The sequence below is a fragment of the Mirounga leonina genome, unplaced genomic scaffold, assembly GCF_011800145.1.
Source record: "Mirounga leonina isolate KUSES-001 unplaced genomic scaffold, KU_Mleo_1.0 Mir_92, whole genome shotgun sequence".
Taxonomy (NCBI): domain Eukaryota; kingdom Metazoa; phylum Chordata; class Mammalia; order Carnivora; family Phocidae; genus Mirounga; species Mirounga leonina.
In genome coordinates this window covers 8237111-8256701 of record NW_023270852.1, presented here as the reverse complement: position 1 = coordinate 8256701, position 19591 = coordinate 8237111, and the positions used below count along the sequence as shown (strand labels likewise).

Sequence of the window (19591 nt, the reverse complement as noted above, 5' to 3'; positions counted from 1 at the left end):
GGAGGGTCAGAGGGAGAAGCAGACTCCCCGCCGAGCAGGGAGCCCGATGCGGGACTCGATCCTGTGACTCCAGGATCATGACCTGAGCCGAAGGCAGTCGCTTAACCAACTGAGCCACCCAGGCGCCCCTTAGTCATTCATTTTCTTAAAAATATTTATAATTGTTCCTTTGCTTGCTATCCTGGGAGTTTTCAAACACCAGACACAGAAACGGCAAGAGTCAGAATGAATAACAGCAATGGCCAAGTGGGAGCAGAGTGACTGAGAAAGGGGACAGCATGAGCACCACTGCCTTCACTGACCTGGAGGCTGCAGCAGTCCGCAAGCTCTCCAGAAGCATGCCCAAGCCATGTGTCTCTCAGGCACAAGCCATGTCTTAGTAGAGAGCTTTCTCCCATCATCGTAAGGCTCTTCCTTCAAGTTCATCTTAACAAAGATGAACTGGGAATTTAGAATGTCATTTCTCTTTTACAAAGTCATTTTCCAAAATGGGGGATTTGTAATTAAGTGATCATTAATTAAATTCACCTTCACAAAATAAAAAAATGCCTCAATTCCTATTGAGGCTGAAAGGGGATCTCAATATATTGAAAAGGATTTCTCACAAATCTCAGTAAATACAGTGCAAACAAAATAGTCTGAAACTATGAAAGACGAATCAACAAGTAAACTTAGAAAAATGAATAAACAGGAAAAAAAATAAGCAAAGAAAAAAAAACTTAGGGTAGGAAAGAAAAACAAAGCTAATCCCTGTAAGGGAATGCCTACCCCACAGTAAACACTCAATCAATCAATCAAATTTACAAAGCAGTTGGCACTGATTCTCATGGAGATGAAACAGACCATCATAACAACTACACACGTGCAGGTTGTAAAAACAGAAGGTCCATCCTAAAGCAATGAATAGGTATGAATGTAATAAAAACACAAGCTACTGAAAAAGCTAATCAAGAAAAAGATATAATATGCAGAAATGAATGAAAGAAAAAGAGAGATTCAAGAATATACAAGTTGAAAATAATGAGAAGGAATGCAGGTCAGAGAACCACCCTGCAAATAATAGAAGTCTGAACAAATGGTCTCAAATCTATAATTAAAAGTTTAATGGAAGCAAACTATCCAGAAAAGAAGATTTTGGTCCAAATTCAAAAGATTTATAGAATCCTGAACAAAATCAACAACCACAGATTAACACTATGACAGTCTCATATTTTTGAAATATAAAGAAAAGAAAAAACTCTGCATATAGAAAAGACCCAAATCTGAATTTCTTCCAATTTTGCAAAGGATACAATTATGGCCAAGAGATGCATATAAAAGTCTCAGAGAAAGTATTTTTTTAATTTCAAATTATTTAACAAGGTGAGACTTCTTGAGAAAATGAAAAAGAAATATCTATTAGGGCTTTGATCTTAAGAAATTTATCCATTGCATATCTCAGTCCAAAATATGGCTGAAGGAACAACTTTAAATGAGACAAGTGTTTAAGTTTAAAAAATACCAAATAGGGGGGCGTCTGGGTGGCTCAGTCGTTAAGCATCTACCTTCAGCTCAGGTCATGATCCCAGGGTCTTGGGCTTGAGCCCCACATTGGCATCGGGCTCTCTGCTCAGCGGGAAGCCTGCTTCTCCCTCTCCCACTCTCCCTGCTTGTGTTCCCTTTCTCGCTGCCTCTCTCTCTGTCAAATAAATAAAATCTTTTTTAAAAATTTAAAATTAAATAAATAAATAAATAAATAAATAAATAAATAAATAAATAAATAAAAATACCAAATGGGGCACCTGGGTGGCTCAGTTGGTTGAGCATTTGCCTTTGGCTCAGGTCATGATCCCAGGATCCCGGAATCTAGCCCAGCCTTGGGCTCCCTGCTCAACGGGGAGTCTGCTTCTCTCTCCCTCTACCCCTCCCCCTGCTTGTGCTCTCTCTCACGCGCTCTCTCTCAAATAAATAAAATCTTTAAAAAAATAAATTAAAAAATAAAAATAAGACCAAATAACCAAAATCAACAATTTCTTATTAAAAGAATAAATAAAATGTTAAATAGGGTAAAGAGCAATTGTCAAGAGTATATTATTAGTAAAAATATACCAACATAAGAGGCAACAGAGAAGAAGGGGAGGAGCGGTATCAGAATATGAAGATAAATTAACAAGTAATTTACACAATGTCTTTAACACATAAGAAAAAGCATACCCACCAAAACAAAGTGTGGGTATTATGTGGATCCCAATTCAAAAATCCAACTTAAGCAAAAGACACCTTTGAGACAATTGAGGACATCTGAATACAACCTGGGTAACAGATGATACTAAGGAATTATTGTTTACTTTTGTTAAATGTGTTATGAGTAGCTATATATTTTTAAAGTCCTTATCAGTTAGATATGCTTTCTGACTATTATTGGGTAAAATAACACAAACCAGAAATGAGGAGAGATAGATAAAACAAAACTGGCAAAATGTTGATAATATTTGAAGCTGGATGAAGAATATATAGGAGTTCATTATACAGTTCTCAGACTTTTGTGCATATTTGAAAATTAAGGGGCACCTGGATGGCTCAGTCAGTTGAGCGGCTGGCTCTTGGTTTCTGCTCAGGTGTAGGATCTAGCCCTGTCAGGCTCTGTGCTCAGCAGGGAGTCAGCTTGAAGATTCTTTCCCTCTGCACCCCCCACACACACACACTTGTGCGTGCACATGCGCTCACATGCTTGCTCTCTCTCTCTCTAAAATAAATGGGTAAATATTAAAAAAAAAAAAAAGAAAAAGAAAATTAAAAGTTTTTCAAATGAGCATATTCAAATTAGCATATTTCAAATTAGCATGTTAGTTAGTCAAGTATCAGGCACTGCCTAGGTATTAGACACAAAGATAAAATGGCCTCAAGAAAGAAACACAGGAAAGCAAGAGTTTTTAACCTAAGGTTCACCCTGGCAAATATCCATGACAAAGTCACAGGTAGTGCTATTACTACTGTGGTTTATTGCCTATATTCATAATTGAAAGAATCATTAAATTTCAGTCTGGGATCAATGAAAATGATGATGTAACTTTTTCCTAACCAAGTTGCAGACCCTCTGAATTCTATCCATGAACCTCCAAGAGTTACATCATTCTGCAAATATTCATTAAATACCTACAAGGCAGCAGTCACTGCTAGGCACTGGGGATGCAAAGGGGGAGGAGAATACCATCTTTCAGCTACACAAATTAACCAGAACAGACAGCTCAGGGGAACAAAAGTCTAGAAACACACCTAAGTATATATATAAATTTAGCATATGATTAAAACTGGCAATTTCAAAGCAGTGGGAAAAGAATGGATTTCTTAACAAATGACATTAGGACACCGGGAAAAAATTAAGTTAGCAGAGTAGTTAAGGGCATGGGTTCTAGGGCTCAACTACCTGAACCCGAATCCTATCTCTGCCATTTTTACTAGCTGAGCAACCATACCTATATCACAGGTTTGTTGAAAGTATTAAATAAGTCAGTACAAATGAAGCATATGCCTGGCATATAATATGCACTCAAAAAATTAGCTATTATTAGTATTATTATTTAATAACAGAATAAGTTCCAGACTGAGTAAAGATTTAAATGCAAAAAATGACATCATAAAAGAGGTACAAGAATATATAATGGATATTTATCTAATCTTGTTGAGGGAAGACCTTTCTAAGAATGACACCACAGGTAAAGAAAATTATTTAAAAGACCAATAAATTTTACTACATTGAATTATTTAAAATGTTTATATGTGGAAAACAATAAAGTTAGAAGATAAACGATAAAGGGAGGGAAGTATAATATAAATATAAATTAAATGGCATTAAGCATATGAGAAAATATTCAACCTCAGTAGCAATCAAAGAAATGCAAACTAAAACAGCAATGCAAAACCATTATAATCTTATCAGATTTGCAAATACTATTTTCCTCCTTTTTAGTTTGGCAGAAACAGCTGGAAACAGGCACTCTCACCCTAGCAGAAGTGTACACATGTTAAAGACTTTTTGGAGAGTGATTTAGCTTAGCATATCAAAAGCCCTTAAAAATGTTCATCTCTTTCATCTACCCATTTTACTTCTATAAATGTATCCTCCAAAAATAATCAGGGAAGGGAACTGCATTAAAATACAGACAAAATGTTTTTACAACAAAAAGTGGGGGGACCAAATGTAAATAACAGATTAAATAAATATTTTGTATTTTGTAAATGGATGTTTCTTTGTTTTACAGTGTTGGTATATATATTCTGGTGTACATATATATATGTAAACAACAGTCATATCTATATAGTGGGATTTGGGGTTATTTTTTTGTTTCTGTTTTCTAATTTTCCTGGAGAGAATATGAATTACTTGTGTAAAATTGGGGAGGAGGTGAATGCCCCATCCATGAGCTCTTGAAAATGATGAGTGGAGGAGAAGACATGTAAATAAGTAATTAACAATAATAATCATGCTTCCAGAGTACAGAGAAGGGCTTGATTCAGCCTGGAGCTGAGTTTTGAAGGATGAATTTGCCAGGGAATGAAGTAGAATATCAAGTACAAAAAAAATGAAAGGGAAAAAGAGCCTATTGTGTTAGTAAACGACACGCAATTTTGGCATGGCAGGAAGGGCGGCTGACTGTTAAGGATTTGAAGTAAAGGCCAGATGACAAACATTTCTGAATGTCAAATTAAATGAGTTTAGATTACCTTGTCAAAGAAGATTCAATAAAGAGCTCTTATGATTCATATACACGAAGATCAAGAAAAGGCAAAACAAACGGAGATACAAGAATGGTCAGGGGTAGGTACAAACTTCTAGAAGGTAGGATAAGTAGGCACTAGGGACATAATGTATGACATGATGACCATGGCTAACATTGCTGTATGACATACAGGAAAGTTGCTCAGAGTTCTCATCATGAGGAGATAAAATGTTTCTCTCTTTTTGCCTTTTTTTTGTATTGTATCTATATGAGATGATGGATGTTAGCTGAACCTATTGTGGTAATCATTTCACAATATACGTAAATCAAAACATCATGTTGTACACCTTAATCTTATACAGTGATGTACAGCAATTATTTCTTTAAAAAACTGAAAAAAAAGAATTCTATTTTAAGTAGTTGTAAAGATTTGAAAAAAAAAAAAAAGGCAATGACAAACGGTAATAGAAGAGTGGTTGGGGGTAGGAATGCAGATACTATCTTGGAAGAGACATAAAGCAACCATCCGGAGTGCTGGAAATATTCTTTATCTTGATCTGAGCGGGGGTTACATGGGTCAATACAAATGTTGAAATCCAGTAAGCTATATGATTAATATTTGTGCACTTTATGTTATTCTTCATAAAAAAGGAAAGAGTTTTTAGCAAGAAACTATGATAATAAAACCATTTTAGAACGATTACTCTGAAGAACAGGCTGGGAGACTGACAAGAACATCCAGGGGCAGGCCTTCTGAGACACTGAGGATGCATTCCAGGAAAAAGATGGTCAAATTTCTAACTGGGTTGGAGGCAAGACAGTGAGGAGGACTTTTGGGAAATGGAACTGCCAAGACTTTGAGTACGATTACTGAGAAAAGAGGAGAAATCAGAGATAACTCTGATATCCTTAAAGGAGCTCATGAATACAGGAGAAGGAAGAGCAGCTTTACAGAGGTAAGTACTGAACAGGGAAAATTTGAGATGCCTGTGGATCATCCAGCTGTCCACTAGCAATGATTATACACACTAACTACATGCAAGGTCATCTAAGTACTTTACACGTATTAATTCATTTATCCTCACAAAGACTGTAGGAGGTAGGCACTATTACTAGCCCTTTTACAGATGAAGAAACTGAAGCATAGAGAGGTTAAGTGACTTGTCCAGGATCACATCTGATAAGTGGTAGAAAAAGGATTTGAACTCAGGACATCTGGCTCAAGAACTCATGCTCTCAGGGTAACCACTGAGATACAAGTGATGTACCTCTGCCATAAAGGAAAGAGTTGAAGCCCTGGAGATAGCTGAGATCACACAGGAAGAGCGTATACAAAATCAGGAATAAAAAAACATGCTTCTCAGTGCTGTTGCAAGGGTTAAATGAGATGACATCTACAAACAAACCCCTTAGCAATACACAAGTAACAGAGTCAGCACTCAGTTGAAGGAACCTATTAAGGATAATTCTTCAACAAAATAGTATCATACTAAAGAGCCTAGGTGAGATTAAAAGAAGTTTAAAGGACATAACAACCAGATACAGTGTGTAGTTATAGGTTCGATGTTGGTATGGAAAAAATGATAAAGATACTTAAGGGTCAATAGGGGAAATCTGAAATATGGTCTGGGCATTAGTTAAAATTAAAATGTCCTGACCTGGAAAAGTGGAGAAAATTGAAAATAAGATAGAATGAAAAATAGTATGTATGATCTTGCTTTATTCTAAAAACAGAATACAAATATGTACATATATATGCCCAGAGAAAGACTGATTAGAGGGTGCACTAAGATATTAACAGTGGTGATCTCTAGGTGATAGGGAGTGAATCTTTTAATTTTTTGTAAGGTACTACAATGCACATATTACATTTTTAAAAGAATCAATTTAAAGTTGAAGAGAAAGATTATTTTATATTTTGTAACTTTCCATTAAGAGCTCAGACACGAATAAGTAAAGCAAATCTCAAACAAACAGTGGACAAGCTGGCTCCAGATGCCAAGCAAAGGAGGGGAACACAACCTCACTTCAGTTGGCAATGCAAAGGCTCAACCTAACACTCTTCTGTATCCATCTTCTTTTGCCTCTCTTTTGTTGAGCAGCTGCCTTTCCAAATGATGAGAAAATTTAGCACAATTGCCTCCCTCTCATTTGTGTCATTCACTGTAAGCAAACAAAACAACAAAGCCCCTCCTGGCATCCCCACAGAGAGCCAATGAAGCAGGCAGAAGTGAAGAGCCTGAGAAATACTGAATACTGCATATCCTGTGTCCACTCCGTAGGCAAAGCAACTTTCAGAGGAAGGAGGAAAGTTCTCATGGAGAAGCCTTTTCTTTGGGATTACACAGACAGAAGAGATTCTCCTGGAAACATTTCAAACTTTATTAAAGATTTCATCAGAGAAATGCTGCCCTTAATGGAACTTTGCAATTTTTTTTTTTTTTTAAGATTTTATTTATTTATTTGACAGAGAGAGACATAGCGAGAGCAGGAACACAAGCCGGGGGAGTGGGAGAGGGAGAAGCAGGCTTCCTGCAGAGCAGGGAGCCCGATGTGGGACTCGATCCCAGGACCCTGGGATCATGACCTGAGCCGAAGGCAGATGCTTAACGACTGAGCCACCCAGGCGCCCTGGAACTTTGCAAATTTAATGGCAAAGAAGTAATTTTCATTTCTCTTAAATTTAAAGATAGGGTTAGGGAACAGAGGCAAGGCAGACAGGGGAGAACCCAGGATGGGCAGAACAAGTGAAGAGGGATGCACCACTGCTGAAACACTCTCCTCGTGGCTAGGAATCCCAGGAAACTGCACAGCTGCCAGATCTACCTGGTAAATTCCAGAGGACCAGTTGAGGACCCTCACCCATCCTCGTTCATCTTCAAAACTGCCTCAGCATTCAGCATATTGCCTCTTACATAGTAAACAGTCAACAAATGAATGCAAGCATAAGTGAACAGTCTGAACTGAGGGTTTATGGTCCGAGCTATATAATTTTGGGGGCTAAAATAACATGAAATAGAACCAAATGTTAATATCAATATCAATAACACTTGATGCAATATGATCAAAAGATTAAAACCCCAATACTTAGCACATTATGAGGTGTTTAACAGGTCCTGCTCAATAAGTATTTGTTGGATGTTAATGCTCCAGGATTTTTTGCAACCCAAACTCTCAGATCCAATATGAGATATTATTTAAAGGTCTGTGTTCTCACTTGCACACTGACTTTTACAGTTTTTCCTTAGAGATGGAAAAAGATTCCTGAGGATGGAAAAAACTTTTAAAGTATCATACCCTGTGCCAATATGCTGGCCTGGTAAGGGTTGTATCAATCTATTCTCATCAGTTCCAGTTGAAAACTCATGTGGCGCCTGGTGGCAGTTGGTTGAATGACTAACTTTTGGTTTCAGCTCAGGTCATGATCTCAGGGTTGTGGGATCAAACCCCGCTTTGGCTCTGAGCTCAATGCACAATCTGCTTAGGATGCGCTCTCTCTCTCTCTGTCCCCCCAAATAAATAAATAAATCTTAAAAAAAAAATAAACTTATGTGGACTACACGAATGGGCCAGGGTTTCAACACAACCCATCCACCCAAAACATTGTGGGCCCAGGAGACGGGTCTTACTTCTGTTGAATGTCCTTAAAAAAAATAAAAAAAATAAAAATCCAGTGCCAGGCTGAGGTCCCTGGATTCCTAACTCTCCAGCCACGTTCACGATGCAGCAGCTCTGACAGAGAGGTCCACGTCCTCTCTTGGAAGCTGCTCCCATTCATTGTCCATCTGCAACTTCTGCCCTTCCCCATACGCTCCACCACGAGCTTCACACCTAGTACAGTATTATCTTCTATCCCTATTTTCCTAACCTGACCCGGGTTTCTTAAGAGGGATTGCCATTTAGATACTAAAATTTCATTTACAACATATACAAAATTGAATAAAGTAAAATACTGGTTCTTATTCCCAAACTCTCTTAGAAATCTGGGTACACACATCTTGTCAGAAAATTATATATCATCTTCAAAAAACACACAATTTCCAACAACAAAAACAAAACAGACTGAAATGTTACTAGGCCCCTAACTATACTAATACCTGGATTGTTATAAGGGCCTTCTAACTCCTCCAAGACTCCAAAGTATTCTTCAATTCTAATCCATTTTCTGTACTACATTATTGGTCACCTTCACTGGAGAGAAAATACAGAACAATATTTAAAGTATTTTCACATGCCTCCCTGTCATTCCAAATTTAAAGTCTCCAAGATAATTCTCAAGATCTCCAGGATCGGGGCTCCTGGCTGGCTCAGTCAGTAGAGCCTGCAACACTTGATCTCCGGGCTGTGATTTCAAGCCCCACATTGAGAATAGAGATTACTTAAGGGGGAAAAAAAAAAAAAAAAAGAATCCTCCAGGATCTGGTCTTATCCAGCTTCTACAGCCTACTATATTTCCCATGGATCTCTTTCATAAACTTGCTGATTAAATTAGGATGACCTAATTTCCATCCCACACAGCCAATATGTTTTCTGCCTCTGGGCCTTTGCTCTCAATATTCCTAGTCACTTCCTACCCCCAAAGCTCCTCCTTGATTCTGAAGGCAGCACTGTATGGAGGAACGAGAACTGACCTAGGAATCAAAATACCTGAATTCCAGGTATGGTTCTAATAAAACCATGTGTACCTTTGGACAAGTCCTATGCTTCTCTGGGTTTGGTTTCCCCATTTATAAGCAAGAAGACTGAACTAGATCATCCTAATAGTCCTTCCTGCTTTAAAAGACAACGGGACATCTGATCTTGGGATCCTGGGATCAGGTTCTGCACTCAGCAAGGACTCATCTTTTTTTTTTTTTTTTTTTAAAGATTTTATTTATTTATTTATTTTGAGAGAGAGAATGAGAGACAGAGAGCATGAGAGGGAGGAGGGTCAGAGGGAGAAGCAGACTCCCTGCCGAGCAGGGAGCCCGATGCGGGACTCGATCCTGGGACTCCAGGATCATGACCTGAGCCGAAGGCAGTCGCTTAACCAACTGAGCCACCCAGGCGCCCAGCAAGGACTCATCTTGAAGATTCTCCCCCTCTGCCGCTTCCCCCAATCACTTGTGCACTCTCTCAAATAAATAAATCTTTTAAAAAAATAAACAACAATAACAAACCCACCTCTACAATTCCTATACACCCAACCAAATTCAATCTTGCCTTCAAGGCCTCCACAAATTTTCTCTCAGCACTCCAGTCCACACTATTTTCTCCCTTCTTTGAACTCATCAGAAATCCAAAATAAATCAAACAGTGCATTCGTTCAACTCAGATTTTCTTTCGTTTTTTTTTTTAAGATTTTATTTATCTGAGAGAGACAGAGAGAGAGAGAGAACATGAACAGAGAGAGGGAGAAGCAGACTCCCTGCTGGGCAGGGAGTCCAAAACAGGGCTTGATCCCAGGACCCTGAGATCACGACCCAAGCCAAAGGCAGACACTTAACCGACTGAGCTACCCAGGTGCCCCTCAACTCATTTTCTAAGCATTTTCTTGGCCAGATATTATGGCAAAGCCCTGGTAATAAATGTAAAACCAAGTAAGACCCAGACCTGTATGTATCACCTGTATATCCCTTTCCCCTCTGCTATTTTTATCCAAGTGAAGTCATGTGAAACATGAACATCAAATGCAAAGGACACCATTTACTCATTTAACAAATATTTAAAGAAAACTTTCCATGTACTGTTCTAAAAAGTAAAGATACCAGTAAACAGATGAACCAACTCCCTCATCTCATGGAGTTTATTTATTTCTGAAAGCAAACAGGAAAAACACACAAATACGTGGTATAATTTTAGGAAGAAAAACAAAGGAAGGATTAAAGATTCACTAAGAGCGGTTTACATAGGATGGTCAGGGAAAGCCTCAGGGAAAGCAGTTGAGCTGACACCTGAATGAAGGAGGGTACAAACTAGCTATTCAAGAAGAGTATCCCAGGTACAGGACAAAGGCTCTGTGACAGAAGAGATGGGGAGGACGGTGGACAGCAGGTGGGAGGACTACAGGCTAGAGCACTTAAGGACTTGGCAATTGGACTCTAAGTGTGATGGGTGGGATTCCATATGAGGGCTGAAGTAGGAGAAAGACATAATACTTTGGTTGCTATGTGGAGAAGACACTGTAAAGGGATAGGAGTAGAGGAGTCAAGACCAGTTAGAGGCTATACAGAACCAATTAAGGGCTTGGCATTCAGTCTCTGTCTAGATTCACATCCTGGCTCTTCATCTTTTGCGCTATGTGTTCTCAAGAAAGCTCATTTCTCTGTATGCTCACTTATGGATATGTCATATAAATTTCAAAACAAAAATTAATATAATGCACTATGCTTTTTCTTAAAGAAAAAAAAATCTTCTTCAAGGAATGATGTAGGTTATAAATTATTCTCAGTACGACTCCATAATCCAACCATCAGCCCCATCTTAGCAGAGACAGTCACAATGGCCAAAGCAGTTACACCACATGCCATGCCATTTTCCCTTCTGACTTTGTATATAAACTTTTCTGTCCCCTCTTTCCTGGAAATTTGTCTGGGCGTAAAGCCTCTCATACCTGGTAACATGTCACACTCAGTGCCCCTACCCCCAGTCCCCATAGCCCTAAATATGTCCAGACACTAAAGCCAGAATATTCCTTAAAAAAAAAAAAAAAGCATCACAATTTAGGAGAAAAAGAGGGAAAGAAAATGGAAATAATCCAAATACATATCCACAGAATCATCTAGGAGGGCTCTTCTCATCAATGTACAGGAATCACAGCGCCTTCAGCTAGTTACAGTGAGTGTTCATAAAATGACCTCAAGTGATAAGCATTCCTAACGGAACAAAGGTCTAAGTCAATGAGGGGAAAAAAGAATTCTAACTTTTTCATTTCTTTACTCAATTTCCACAGTACTATATGCCCTTCAGTTTTCTTCCTTGTCCCATCCACCCATCTCCCCACAGCCACGGCCCTGGTGACCTACCAGGTCCAACCCTTTATATAAATATATTCTTTTTAAGCAATCTCTACACAGAACGTGGGGCTCAAACTCACAACCTTGAGATTAAGAGTCTAACGCTCCACCACCTGAGCCAGCCACGTACCTTCTGATGTGACTTCAACCAAGTCTGAGCCTCTTATCCTCAGGGACCAGTAACAGTGACAAATACATGGGAACTAGTACGTAGGCAACTTGAATGTGGACAGGACTGGGCACATGATACTGCTCCCAAATTGGCCTTCTTGCTCATGTCTAAACCAGGAATAAACCAAAGCTGATAAATGTTATTTTACCAGTATCTCTCAGCAAAGCGATTTCAAATTAATTCTGACCACTGAGGTATTCGTGGGGATTTTAAAAATGGTTTGAGGGGCGCCTGGGTGGCTCAGTTGGTTAAGCGACTGCCTTCGGCTCAGGTCATGATCCTGGAGTCCCGGGATCGAGTCCCGCATCGAGTCCCGGGATCGAGTCCCGCATCGGGCTCCCTGCTCGGCGGGGAGCCTGCCTCTCCCTCTGACCCTCCCCCCCTCATGCTCTCTCTCTCATTCTCTCTCTCAATAACAAATAAATAAAAATCTTTAATAAAAAAAAGAACTTTTAAAAATAAATAAATTAAATAAATAAATAAATAAATAAATAAAAATGGTTTGAAATAAGATGCAAAGTGGCCTTTGCCCATCTCCCATAACTCTACTATCACTTTCTGTATAAACATTTTGGTCCTAATACTATCCTAATTCAAGACAATGTCAATTTCAAGACCTGTCAAAATACAAATGTGGGGGGAAAAGGAGCAAAACAAAACTTTCACAACTGATACTTCTGATTAATTTGACATTAAGGACACAAATGAACCCTCTGATCTTTTTTTTTTTTTTTTTTTAAAGATTTTATTTATTTATTTACTTGAGAGAGAGAGAGAGAAACAGCATGAGAGGGGATAGGGTCAGAGGGAGAAGCAGGCTCTCCGCCGAGCCGGGAGCCCGATGTGGGACTCGATCCCAGGACTCCGGGATCATGACCTGAGCCGAAGGCAGTCGCTTAACCAACTGAGCCACCCAGGCACCCTGAACCCTCTGATCTTAAAACCCATTTTTCCATGCTCTCCCTAGCCCTATACAGTATTAAATATTCATTTGTAAGCTGGGTTTTCTTCATCTCTAGGTCTCTGTGTACAGATTCTGGAGTCCACTGAGAAACAAAAGCTTTGACATCCCTCCCGTACCAGTACAACATTTTAAGAGAACTTCCATCCCTCTTGGGTCCCAGTGTTAGAATCACTCTGGTTTGTGTAGAAGCCCTTTGGGTCTAAGCACCTAGAATCCATCCATGGCCAAACCAGACCTTCAGGAAAACCTTCTCCAGATAGTCCTTACTACCAACTACCCGGTACTTCCGAATGCAGGGGATATTATGCTAAGTGGAGTTCCTGGCAACAGAAAATGTAATCTAACACAACTGACAGCAAAATAAGTAACTGGGCCCTGTTCACTCACTAAAAAATATACCCCCATGTTCAGCCTCCTTGTCAAGGATCATCGCAGCACCTAGACCAGAGGGCAGAGTGATGTACAAACGGCCACTTCTCAACAGCAGCATTCCAATCAGGAGGTATCCAACACACTCACACACACATCCAAAAATAATTTCCCATCTACTTTCTTAACTCTACCCACTCACTGATTCTCAAACACCTAATATGAAGCATGTTCACTGAAAAAAAAAGTAGTGAGAGAACAGACACTTGAAAGCACTAGCCCAGTGCTTTTTCCACAGTGGATATTCAACAAATGTTGAACACAAGAAAGAGCGTATGAATGACAGTAATACAGACAAGTGTCTGACAAAACATTCCAAGACACTGACTCCCTTTTGAAAGGCACTTTCTGCTCCACTCCAATTAGCCTTTAGGATAAGGAAGAATAGGGAGAAGTGGGGGAAATCCACAAATATCTAGATTCAAACTTGTCCTTCGCTCAATTAACATCCAAGATCCCAACTTTACACCAAAGAAAGACAAAAAGCCACCAACATTTATACCTGTACACTTAAAGTTAGTTTCCAGAACACTGACAATCAGGGTTCTCAGCATATTCTAAGCACTATGGCCCTTTATCACAAGAGTCCACTAAAAAAGTTTTTATTGCTTATGCTATTAACAAAGGGTTAGTAGATTCATTCTATCATATTTGCTTGGGGATCCTAAATTCTGGTATAAACAAATGATTCCCACACTTCTAGAAAGGCCCTGATTGGGTTAATCTGTTACTTTTAGTGTAGTCTTCCAAAGGCTGGATTCTTTTTAAGCTCTTAAAGGACTTAGGCAAAATTCTTTTGATAATGTTTTTAGAAGATCATTTCCAGAGTTTATAGACGTTACACAATGATTCACGCTGATGGGGGGGAAAGCACTTTTATTTCCAAAAGGCTCTCTTCACCGAAAGCTATAATTGCTATCGTATCTGATATCGACTTCCTGCATAAAACAAAAAACAAAGCAACAAGTATAATCATAGGTCTAAAAAGAGAGATGTATAAAGAAAAATACAAAGTGCTCAGCTTGGTTAGCCAGACAACGGGAAAGAAAGGATGAGTCCAGAGGGGCAATCTGCACATTTGGTAGCTGCCACTGGAGTCCTTGAAAGACAACTTGTTCATTCTGTGAACATCTGTGTGTTTAAGAGGGATGGGAAAACAGTGAAAGTAAGAAACACTTAAAGAAAACTCAGGCTAACTACAAGGAGATAATCTGTAATCATCAGTCTGGAAAGCTCAGAAAATGTTTCCTAGAGAGGTTATGAAATCTCTTGAGAGACAGCAAATCACTTGAGAGAGATTTAAGGATATTTGGAGGCAGAGTGAGTTAAAATGGTAAAATGGTTCTACCATACTAGGAGATCATATCTGAGTACCAAAAGGATATTCCAGTCACATTTTTCTAAGCATTCAGCTACCTTAGAAAATCTATATCACTCCTTTAATAAATGATAAAAATAACAAATGCTTACCACATATAAAAACATTATGAGTACGCAATGAACCAAAAATGCAAATAAACATCTCTGACATTTAAATAAGAGCAATGCCAAAGTCACTATTTGAGACCCCAATTCTCAAAACTAACCTCAAGAGCATTCTCACAAAAACTCCTACCAAAAGATCACTGGTCAACTAATAAGGAAATTAGCCATTCTCTAGAGGAAATCCTAGCTGATTTTCCTTTCTGATCTATAACCACAGGCTACAGATAAAACAAAATGGCTTTCAGGTGACACAAGATTACAAATTATGAGAAGGAACCAAGGGACTACCAGGGCATGAACTCTGGCTGGACCTGGGGATTACCCTCCTCTAGAAGAACTAGAATAACTGAGCTAAGAGATCCCCCTGACATCAAACTCCAGACACTTCCAAATAAAAGTGGCAAAGCTGGAACTTTAACCCATATCTTTGGAGTCTAAATCCCCTACACTGAGAGGTCACATTCTTCTTTTTTTTTTTTTTTTAAAGATTTTATTTATTTGACAGAGAGAGAGAAACAGCGAGAGCAGGAACACAAGCAAGGGGAGTGGGAGAGGGAGAAGCAGGCTTCCCGGCGAGCAGGGAGCCCGATGCGGGGCTCGATCCCAGGACCCTGAGATCATGACCCGAGCAGAAGGCAGACGCTTAACGACTGAGCCACCCAGGTGCCCTGAGAGGTCACATTCTTCTGAGATACAAAACCCAAACTGGGTCACGTCCTCACACGATTAGAGCTGCTGGTGAGAATTTTACCTATCAAAGCCCCATTCAATGGGGCAAGCTCTCCAGTTAGAGACTCTTTAAGGTAAAAATGGGTACAGAGAACTAAGATCATATTTTGGGTTTACATTTTGTAGGTTACAAAAAACTATGGTTGACTCTAGCATTAATTAAAATAAAAATTCTCTAGTTGACAAACTTGATTTTTCTGCATTTTTTGCAGAACCCCCTTCCCCACTACCTCATATTCCTTGCCTAAAAACCAAGTCTTCAGAGCACTGACAAGTTCAGAGGAAAAGGCCTAGAGGTTGCATAAGGAAGAACCAGACATCTAGATTGTATTCAAAGTGGGAGACAATTCTAATAAAATGGCTCCACCCACTACTGCCCTTCCTGAGCCCATTATCTGCAGAGAATCAAAGGGTCTGGCTATAAACTTGGGTATTCAAAGGCCCTGTAAGCTCCCTAGCTGTGTATATGAACAACACAATTAACTGGTAAGAAATGCAGAGGGGTAGGAAGAGCTCTGCACATCTCTAAATCCTGGCTTTCCCATTCCTTCGAAATTCCACACAGTAACTCTCCAGAGGCCTCTATTGCTCCTCCATAACAAAAAGTGAAATAAATGTGCATTTTCTCTTAACTGGTCTTATTAAGAAAGGTAATCTCAATTCATTTTTCTCTTGGCAGTACCAAATTTTAAAATTCAGCATTTTTAAGAAACAAGGGAATATTGGGGGATGAGGACACCTCAACTTAAATGAGATCTTTAGGGCAGAGGCCCTGGTTTGGGAGCTCAACTTCGCCACCTAGTAAAGGCTCTTAAACAAATGACAACATTGATCTCTGTCCCAGGGTAGTCGTAAAAGAAAGAAAAACTTTCACCAAAGCATTGCAACCCACATGGGGAGTATAAAGGATAAACCGCCGGCTGTGCTGTTCCACATACACGTTCCAGTTCAATGTTTGCCTGGTCAGATCCAGCTCTCCTCTAGATCCCCAGCAGCCCTGTGGTCAGTGCAATGAATTCTTACCCTGGGAATCAAGCTATTGGAGGCTATGGTTAAATGGGGCAGGAATTTAAACACCCAGGTATCTTTGCTACCTTCACGTTTTTTAACCTCCTGAATTAAGAACTACATCTTGCACCTTACCTGTGATAAGCATACCACATTGCTGTACCCTGATGTCACATTAATCTTAAAAACACTGCTTTGCCCATCACTCCTTTTCTCAAAAATCTTTAAAAGCCCGAGAATGTGTATAGGATAAAGTTCCAGCTCCTGAGCCAGAATTCAAGCTGACCAGTCCGCTTCAACCGAACGTCCCCCTACCCATTATTGAAGGCAGCTGTGGAAGCACAAGCTTTAGAGGAAGACAACCAGGAGTTAGAATTCCAGCTGTACCACTCACTGCTTGTGTGATCTTGGGCAGGTTACTCATCTTTTGGATCTCCTCTCTTAAAACAAGAATCCCCTCTCTCTAAGACAAGAATAACAATACCTACTTCATATGACTAGAGGATGAAAGAGAGAGCATGGCATGTGGCACAGAGTAAGATGCTCAGAAAGTATTACTTTTCTTGCCAGCTCCAATCCAAATAAATTATCTACTCTCTCTCTTCTTGGAAACTCTCCCCAGCAACTCTCTACCAGTTTTAGAGCCACACTCTGCTTTAAGGCCCAACTGAAATCCCTTCTCTTCTAGGAAGCCACCCTGGCTCATAATCCTTTTCTCCTCTGAGCTTCTATAATTAATTCTTATATTCTAAGCCAACAGATCGAAGATTTTTATTCTTCTCTTATGTGTCACTCCTCTTTCTCCAATGAGCCCACAAACCCAAGAGCAAAGTTTTTACTAATTATCAACCAATCACTAATTGATCCATAAAAAATACTTTGAAGAGAATACCACTTCCCATATACACGTGAACAAATCTCCCCCATATCTTGCGGAGTTTTTTTTCCAAGGGTAAGAGTTACCGGATAAATGAAAAGGAAGCTTGTATCTACGTAGTCACAGGGGAACACTCAGACAAGCCAGCAGAGTCCAGGAAGCCTTTACTTCACTCCCTGCATTCAACAGACTCCTCTTGAGCTCTTGCTTTGTGCAGTCCTTAATTCAGCACTAGAGACAGACTGTGAGCAATTTGGTCTCTCTACCTTTGATCAGTTTTCTGGAACCTAAACTATTTCTGATTCTTTAGAAACCCCTGTTTCTGAAAATTTTCATCGGTGAAGGGATTCACCTTCTGAAAATATTACTTGGAGGAAAAAAAAAAAAAAGTCACTTGGGTTTTAATTTTGTGGCCCTATCCCAAGATGGCCAGTCCAAGTGTGTGGATGCAAGAGATAACTCAACACTGTCCTAGAGATGAGATAATGACCTCTTTCCCATTCCCAAGACCCTGATGTCTAAACAACAGAAACACCTGCATAGGGATAAAATCAAGAACTAGACTAAGGAAGCATTAAGGCAAAGTCTCTCAGTGAAGAAATGAAGAAGTTGTTTTATTCATATTCAAGTAACTGTAAACAACATTCATATAAAAGATCCCAGGAAAATAATCTCTGTAGAAACAGTTGAAAATGTTCAGTCTCTTGAATTCTACTAAATTACTAAATTCTTGGATAAGGTAGCACAAACACTGGCTAAAGTGTATTCCATTAGTCTTGAGTCACTTAAAAAATACATCTTTAATACTTAGTGCACTTTAGGAGAAGGGCAAAAAAGGAAAGCTAATCATTCATCAATAGTCGCAGTTTAATTTGTTGAAGTGATAGAGTGCAAAGTTAATTTTCCTTTGTTTGAGTTCCGTGTGTGTGTGTGTCCCTCAAGGAGCCTGCATACAAGCTACCACAGCTCCAGGTAAGGGCTCCATAGCCACAGCAGTGCAGCCCGGGCGAGTCCAGGGGACGGGGCGGCGTGCCGAGCCCACTCCCAGGCCCGCCGGGACTGCCAGCAGTCTCCTCTGCGCACCGCAGCTCTGCACTTCCCCAGACCCTGGTCTCGCGGCTCCCCACCCCCAACTGCGTGGCCCCAGCCCCGCCGGAAAGCAGAGCCTGCCCCGACCGACCGCCCGGAGAGCAGTCCCCACCAGCCCCGCGGAGCTGCCCCTCCGCCCTGCTCCTCTGAGCCTGCAGAGGCCCCCCCGAGTGTGGGCGCCCGGCGCGAATACTCACGGAGCTGGAACTCGGCCGGGGCTAGGAGCGGTGAATAGCGGGGAAAGGGCTAGGACGGCAGCGGCGGGCAGGGCGCGGCAGAGCGGAACCGGCGCCCCTCCTGGAGTAAGGGCACGGGCAACCCTCCCTTCCTCCAACCCTCCCCCCCCCACACACACACTCACACACACACAGACCGGCTGGGAAAGCCGGGGCGGCGGCTGGACGCACTTACCTCTGAGCTCCCCAGCCAGCCTGGTCGCTCGCAATGATGAGGGCTTGTCTGGAGCCGTGCAGCCCGGAGGAGGAGCCGCTCCGGGAGAGAGGGCGGTGGTCGGGCAGGCATCCGCGCCCGGGGCTGTGGCCCGGCTGGGGGGAGAGAGATGGGAGGGAGCACGGATTTGAGTGGAGGGGGGCGTGGAGGAGGTGTGCCTCCACCCGAAATGGAGAGGGTGGGCTGCTGGAACCCGGTGGAGGGGTGTGCTCCGAGGCACTGGAGGGAACAAGAAAACCGCGCTAGGAGTACGGAGTTGGGGGGTAGGGGGACCCGGGGCTGGGAAAATGGGGGTGGGAGGCAGGATGAGGAGTTGGCCCTCAAACTGGTCAGCCCTCACCTCGGCACCAACCGAACAAGAATTGTCTGGATCTGGAGCAAAGCACAAGGGGGTCTGAAACTTTATGTCATTTTCTCATACACACGTGACCCCCCTGCAGTCCAGATGGTTTCAATCACTGGAGGAAAAAAGCGGCTCTGCTGGTATGCATGAAAAGCCGGAGTTGGGAGAGTCTGGGAAAAGCTGCCTGTACAGTTTGCCTGCCTTCAAACAAACCGATGAGCTCTTTCCGTTCTCCCAGCCCTTGGCCTGGGGGAGCCCTGCAAAACCCAAAAAGACATGACAAGAAGCTACATTTGGAACTGCAACAGTGGCGGAGAAACTCTGAAAGCACTAGGGCTCCAAGGAGTCTG

General features: G+C 41.0%; 1 protein-coding gene across 3 annotated transcripts in view; it reads right to left on the bottom strand.

Moving 5' to 3' along the window:
- DENND2B (DENN domain containing 2B) overlaps positions 1 to 19274 on the bottom strand; it is a 149959-nt gene extending 130685 nt beyond the window's left edge. Inside the window, exons 1-2 of one of the 3 annotated variants that reach the window (XM_034995459.1) lie at positions 19239 to 19274; positions 18860 to 18993 (exon numbers count right to left, since the gene is read on the bottom strand). The gene's annotated coding sequence lies outside the window, so the exon portion shown is untranslated. Of the gene's footprint in view, positions 1 to 18645; positions 18822 to 18859; positions 18994 to 19238 lie in introns of those variants that run through there. The other 2 variants (XM_034995461.1, XM_034995460.1) reach the window with 2 other exon arrangements.
- Positions 19275 to 19591: the final 317 nt, after the last annotated feature.